This window comes from Acyrthosiphon pisum, chromosome X, assembly GCF_005508785.2.
Source record: "Acyrthosiphon pisum isolate AL4f chromosome X, pea_aphid_22Mar2018_4r6ur, whole genome shotgun sequence".
NCBI lineage: Eukaryota > Metazoa > Arthropoda > Insecta > Hemiptera > Aphididae > Acyrthosiphon > Acyrthosiphon pisum.
Window position 1 is genome coordinate 96297719 of NC_042493.1, and position 8037 is coordinate 96305755.

Below are 8037 nucleotides of genomic sequence, written 5' to 3' on the forward strand. Positions count from 1 at the left end.
TGTAATATATTTAAGAGTGTGATGCATTGTAGAGTAAACTACAGAATAAAATTTCCATATATACATGTATAATTTTATACAATTAATAGTATTACTTAACCCATCATTATTTTCTCAGAACTGATAAATTCAAATTTGAAACCAAATTATTATAGCTCTTGCTATCAATGTACCAAAAAAATTAACAAGCATTTATTCGATCACTGGTTTTCTTTAATTTACAAAGGGTTTAAATGTAGTTCAGAATTATTTTCCAATACAAGAATATTACTCTGTTATAAGCAAAGTATACTATTGTTAAATTCCATACATACTTTCTTAATAAGTTTATAAATCATTATTATTGAGTTTTTGAAGGGCATTTTACAATAAACGGTTCTATTTTATATTTGTGTCACTTTTAAATTTAACTTAGAAGTATAAAATCAACTGTGTTCAATCAATGTACCAAAAAAATTAACATGCATTTATTCGATCATTGATTTTCTTTAATTTGCATAAGGTTGAAAAGTAGTTTAGAATTATTTTCCAATACAAGAATATTATATTAGTATCACACTTATAAATTAAACTTAGAAGTATAAAATACAACTGTATTTAACACATGATAATCAGGAATGAATTGCATTGCAAATTTTTTATTTATTATTTGGGTCTAATCAAAAAACATTATAACCTGTAAATATCGATCAATCATTTTATAGTCATACAATTACATTACATTCAATAATAGAAAATGAATATCAATTGGAATTTGAAATACTAATCTGTTTGTTCATTTTTCAGATATGTACTATATATTGAGTTTCATACCGATGCTTATTGTGCAGACAAAGACAAACACTTTTAAAGGACTAACATCAATGGAAAAATACATGAGCTCGTTCATTACAGTTAATGTCTACTTTCGTCGTCCGATTAAAATTTGAATGGTATATTATTAATCTATGTAATATTTTAAGAGTGTGATGCATTGTAGAGTAAACTACAGAATAAAATTTCCATATATACATGTATAATTTTATACAATTAATAGTATTACTTAACCCATCATTATTTTCTCAGAACTGATAAATTCAAATTTGAAACCAAATTATTATAGCTCTTGCTATCAATGTACCAAAAAAATTAACAAGCATTTATTCGATCACTGGTTTTCTTTAATTTACTTAGGGTTTAAATGTAGTTCAGAATTATTTTCCAATACAAGAATATTACTCTGTTATAAGCAAAGTATACTATTGTTAAATTCCATGCATACCTTCTTAATAAGTTTATAAATCATTATTATTGTGTTTTTAAAGGGCATTTTACAATAAACGGTTGTATTTTATATTTGTGTCACTTATAAATTAAACTTAGAAGTATAAAATCAACTGTGTTCAATCAATGTACCAAAAAAATTAACATGCATTTATTCGATCACTGATTTTCTTTAATTTGCATAAGGTTGAAAAGTAGTTCAGAATTATTTTCCAATACAAGAATATTATATTAGTATCACACTTATAAATTAAACTTAGAAGTCTAAAATCAACTGTGTTAAACACATGATAATCAGGAATGAATTGCATAGCAAATTTTTTATTTATTATTTGGGTCTAATCAAACAACATTATAACCTGTGAATATCGATCAATCATTTTATAGTCATACAATTACATTACATTCAATAGTAGAAAATGAATATCAATTGGAATTTGAAATACTAATCTGTTTGTTCATTTTTCAGATATGTTCTATATATTGAGTTTCATACCGATGCTTATTGTGCAGACAAAGACATACACTTTTAAATGACTAACATCAATGGAAAAATACATGAGCTCCATTCATTACAGTTAATGTCTACTATGGTCGTCCGATTAAAATTTGAATGGTATATTATTAGTCTATCTAATATTTTATTAGAATTATTTTCCAATACAAGAATATTATATTAGTATCACACTTATAAATTAAACTTAGAAGTATAAAATACAACTGTATTTAACACATGATAATCAGGAATGAATTGCATTGCAAATTTTTTATTTATTATTTGGGTCTATTCAAAAAACATTAAACCTATGAATAAAATATTATTAGTCTATCTAATAATTTATGAGTGTAATACATTGTAGAGTAAACGACAGATTAAATTTTCCATACATACATCACATGTATAATTTAATATAATCAATAATATTACTTAACCAATCATTATTTTTCTCAGAACTGATATATTCAAATTCGACACAAAATTATTCTAGCTCTTGCTATCAGTGTTCCAAAATATTTTACAAGCATTTATTCGATCACTGGTTTTCTTTAATTTACTTAGGGTTTAAATGTAGTTCAGAATTATTTTCCAATACATGAATATTACCCTGTTATAAGCAAAGAATACTATTGTTAAATTCCATGCATACCTTCTTAATAAGTTTATAAATCATTATTATTGTGTTTTTGAAGGGCATTTTACAATAAACGGTTTTATTTTATATTTGTGTCACTTATAAATTTAACTTAGAAGTATAAAATCAACTGTGTTCAATCAATGTACCAAAAAAATTAACATGCATTTATTCGATCACTGATTTTCTTTAATTTGCATAAGGTTGAAAAGTAGTTTAGAATTATTTTCCAATACAAGAATATTATATTAGTATCACACTTATAAATTAAACTTAGAAGTATAAAATACAACTGTATTTAACCCATGATAATCAGGAATGAATTGCATTGCAAATTTTTTATTTATTATTTGGGTCTAATCAAAAAACATTATAACCTGTAAATATCGATCAATCATTTTATAGTCATACAATTACATTACATTCAATAGTAGAAAATGAATATCAATTGGAATTTGAAATACTAATCTGTTTGTTCATTTTTCAGATATGTACTATATATTGAGTTTCATACCGATGCTCATTGTGCAGACAAAGACAAACACTTTTAAAGGACTAACATCAATGGAAAAATACATGAGCTCGTTCATTACAGTTAATGTCTACTTTCGTCGTTCGATTAAAATTTGAATGGTATATTATTAGTCTATCTAATATTTTATTAGAATTATTTTCCAATACAAGAATATTATATTAGTATCACACTTATAAATTAAACTTAGAAGTATAAAATCAACTGTGTTCAATCAATGTACCAAAAAAATTAACAAGCATTTATTCGATCACTGGTTTTCTTTAATTTACAAAGGGTTTAAATGTAGTTCAGAATTATTTTCCAATACAAGAATATTACTCTGTTATAAGCAAAGTATACTATTGTTAAATTCCATGCATACCTTCTTAATAAGTTTATAAATCATTATTATTGTGTTTTTGAAGGGCATTTTACAATAAACGGTTGTATTTTATATTTGTGTCACTTATAAATTTAACTTAGAAGTATAAAATCAACTGTGTTCAATCAATGTACCAAAAAAATTAACAAGCATTTATTCGATCACTGGTTTTCTTTAATTTGCATAAGGTTGAAAAGTAGTTCAGAATTATTTTCCAATACAAGAATATTATATTAGTATCACACTTATAAATTAAACTTAGAAGTTTAAAATACAACTGTATTTAACCCATGATAATCAGGAATGAATTGCATTGCAAATTTTTTATTTATTATTTGGGTCTAATCAAAAAACATTATAACCTGTAAATATCGATCAATCATTTTATAGTCATACAATTACATTACATTCAATAGTAGAAAATGAATATCAATTGGAATTTGAAATACTAATCTGTTTGTTCATTTTTTAGATATGTACTATATATTGAGTTTCATACCGATGCTTATTGTGCAGACAAAGACAAACACTTTTAAAGGAATAACATCAATGGAAAAATACATGAGCTCGTTCATTACAGTTAATGTCTACTTTGGTCGTCCGATTAAAATTTGAATGGTATATTATTAATCTATGTAATATTTTAAGAGTGTGATGCATTGTAGAGTAAACGACAGAATAAAATTTCCATATATACATGTATAATTTTATACAATTAATAGTATTACTTAACCCATCATTATTTTCTCAGAACTGATAAATTCAAATTCGACACAAAATTATTCTAGCTCTTGCTATCAGTGTTCCAAAATATTTTACAAGCATTTATTCGATCACTGGTTTTCTTTAATTTACTTAGGGTTTAAATGTAGTTCAGAATTATTTTCCAATACAAGAATATTACTCTGTTATAAGCAAAGTATACTATTGTTAAATTCCATGCATACCTTCTTAATAAGTTAATAAATCATTATTATTGTGTTTTTGAAGGGCATTTTACAATAAACGGTTGTATTTTATATTTGTGTCACTTATAAATTTAACTTAGAAGTATAAAATCAACTGTGTTCAATCAATGTACCAAAAAAATTAACATGCATTTATTCGATCACTGATTTTCTTTAATTTGCATAAGGTTGAAAAGTAGTTCAGAATTATTTTCCAATACAAGAATATTATATTAGTATCACACTTATAAATTAAACTTAGAAGTATAAAATTCAACTGTATTTAACCCATGATAATCAGGAATGAATTGCATTGCAAATTTTTTATTTATTATTTGGGTCTAATCAAAAAACATTATAACCTGTAAATATCGAACAATCATTTTATAGTCATACAATTACATTACATTCAATAGTAGAAAATGAATATCAATTGGCATTTGAAATACTAATCTGTTTGTTCATTTTTCAGATATGTACTATATATTGAGTTTCATACCGATGCTTATTGTGCAGACAAAAAAAAACACTTTTAAAGGACTAACATCAATGGAAAAATACATGAGCTCGTTCATTACAGTTAATGTCTACTTTGGTTGTCCGATTAAAATTTGAATGGTATATTATTAATCTATGTAATATTTTAAGAGTGTGATGCATTGTAGAGTAAACGACAGAATAAAATTTCCATATATACATGTATAATTTTATACAATTAATAGTATTACTTAACCCATCATTATTTTCTCAGAACTGATAAATTCAAATTTGAAACCAAATTATTATAGCTCTTGCTATCAATGTACCAAAAAAATTAACAAGCATTTATTCGATCACTGGTTTTCTTTAATTTACAAAGGGTTTAAATGTAGTTCAGAATTATTTTCCAATACAAGAATATTACTCTGTTATAAGCAAAGTATACTATTGTTAAATTCCATACATACTTTCTTAATAAGTTTATAAATCATTATTATTGAGTTTTTGAAGGGCATTTTACAATAAACGGTTCTATTTTATATTTGTGTCACTTTTAAATTTAACTTAGAATTATAAAATCAACTGTGTTCAATCAATGTACCAAAAAAATTAACATGCATTTATTCGATCATTGATTTTCTTTAATTTGCATAAGGTTGAAAAGTAGTTTAGAATTATTTTCCAATACAAGAATATTATATTAGTATCACACTTATAAATTAAACTTAGAAGTATAAAATACAACTGTATTTAACACATGATAATCAGGAATGAATTGCATTGCAAATTTTTTATTTATTATTTGGGTCTATTCAAAAAACATTAAACCTATGAATAAAATATTATTAGTCTATCTAATATTTTATAAGTGTAATACATTGTAGAGTAAACGACAGATTAAATTTTCCATACATACATCACATGTATAATTTAATATAATCAATAATATTACTTAACCAATCATTATTTTTCTCAGAACTGATATATTCAAATTCGACACAAAATTATTCTAGCTCTTGCTATCAGTGTTCCAAAATATTTAACAAGCATTTATTCGATCACTGGTTTTCTTTACTTTACTTAGGGTTTAAATGTTGTTCAGAATTATTTTCCAATACAAGAATATTACTCTGTTATAAGCAAAGTATACTATTGTTAAATTCCATACATACCTTCTTAATAAGTTTATAAATCATTATTATTGTGTTTTTGAAGGGCATTTTACAATAAACGGTTGTATTTTATATTTGTGTCACTTATAAATTTAACTTAGAAGTATAAAATCAACTGTGTTCAATCAATGTACCAAAAAAATTAACAAGCATTTATTCGATCACTGGTTTTCTTTAATTTACAAGGGTTTAAATGTAGTTCAGAATTATTTTCCAATACAAGAATATTATATTAGTATCACACTTATAAATTAAACTTAGAAGTATAAAATCAACTGTGTTAAACACATGATAAACAGGAATGAATTGCATAGCAAATTTTTTATTTATTATTTGGGTCTAATCAAAAAACATTATAACCTGTGAATGTCGATCAATCATTTTATAGTCATACAATTACATTACATTCAATAGTAGAAAATGAATATCAATTGGAATTTGAAATACTAATCTGTTTGTTCATTTTTCAGATATGTACTATATATTGAGTTTCATACCGATGCTTATTGTGCAGACAAAGACAAACACTTTTAAAGGACTAACATCAATGGAAAAATACATGAGCTCGTTCATTACAGTTAATGTCTACTTTGGTCGTCCGATTAAAATTTGAATGGTATATTATTAATCTATGTAATATTTTAAGAGTGTGATGCATTGTAGAGTAAACGACAGAATAATATTTCCATATATACATGTATAATTTTATACAATTTATAGTATTACTTAACCCATCATTATTTTCTCAGAACTGATAAATTCAAATTTGAAACCAAATTATTATAGCTCTTGCTATCAATGTACCAAAAAAATTAACAAGCATTTATTCGATCACTGGTTTTCTTTAATTTACAAAGGGTTTAAATGTAGTTCAGAATTATTTTCCAATACAAGAATATTACTCTGTTATAAGCAAAGTATACTATTGTTAAATTCCATGCATACCTTCTTAATAAGTTTATAAATCATTATTATTGTGTTTTTGAAGGGCATTTTACAATAAACGGTTGTATTTTATATTTGTGTCACTTATAAATTTAACTTAGAAGTATAAAATCAACTGTGTTCAATCAATGTACCAAAAAAATTAACATGCATTTATTCGATCACTGATTTTCTTTAATTTGCATAAGGTTGAAAAGTAGTTCAGAATTATTTTCCAATACAAGAATATTATATTAGTATCACACTTATAAATTAAACTTAGAAGTATAAAATCAACTGTGTTCAATCAATGTACCAAAAAAATTAACATGCATTTATTCGATCACTGATTTTCTTTAATTTGCATAAGGTTGAAAAGTAGTTCAGAATTATTTTCCAATACAAGAATATTATATTAGTATCACACTTATAAATTAAACTTAGAAATATAAAATCAACTGTGTTAAACACATGATAATCAGGAATGAATTGCATAGCAAATTTTTTATTTATTATTTGGGTCTAATCAAAAAACATTATAAACTGTGAATATCGATCAATCATTTTATAGTCATACAATTACATTACATTCAATAGTAGAAAATGAATATCAATTGGAATTTGAAATACTAATCTGTTTGTTCATTTTTCAGATATGTTCTATATATTGAGTTTCATACCGATGCTTATTGTGCAGACAAAGACATACACTTTTAAATGACTAACATCAATGGAAAAATACATGAGCTCCATTCATTACAGTTAATGTCTACTATGGTCGTCCGATTAAAATTTGAATGGTATATTATTAGTCTATCTAATATTTTATTAGAATTATTTTCCAATACAAGAATATTATATTAGTATCACACTTATAAATTAAACTTAGAAGTATAAAATACAACTGTATTTAACACATGATAATCAGGAATGAATTGCATTGCAAATTTTTTATTTATTATTTGGGTCTATTCAAAAAACATTAAACCTATGAATAAAATATTATTAGTCTATCTAATATTTTATGAGTGTAATACATTGTAGAGTAAACGACAGATTAAATTTTCCATACATACATCACATGTATAATTTAATATAATCAATAATATTACTTAACCAATCATTATTTTTCTCAGAACTGATATATTCAATTCGACACAAAATTATTCTAGCTCTTGCTATCAGTGTTCCAAATATTTTACAAGCATTTATTCGATCACTG

At 24.3% G+C, this 8037-nt stretch overlaps 1 long non-coding RNA gene across 3 annotated transcripts; it reads left to right on the top strand.

The window, feature by feature from the left end:
• Positions 1–760: 760 nt before the first annotated feature.
• LOC103310577 lies at positions 761–7517 on the top strand. 3 transcript variants are annotated; one of them, XR_001680224.2, is made up of 7 exons: positions 761–932; positions 1733–1879; positions 2884–3029; positions 3765–3910; positions 4712–4857; positions 6362–6507; positions 7469–7517. It is a non-coding gene; the product is annotated as an uncharacterized LOC103310577 (long non-coding RNA). The 3 variants fall into 3 exon arrangements; XR_511130.3 differs by lacking the exon at positions 2884–3029; XR_001680225.2 differs by lacking the exon at positions 1733–1879 and having other exon boundaries at positions 762–932.
• The last annotated feature ends 520 nt before the right edge of the window (positions 7518–8037 follow it).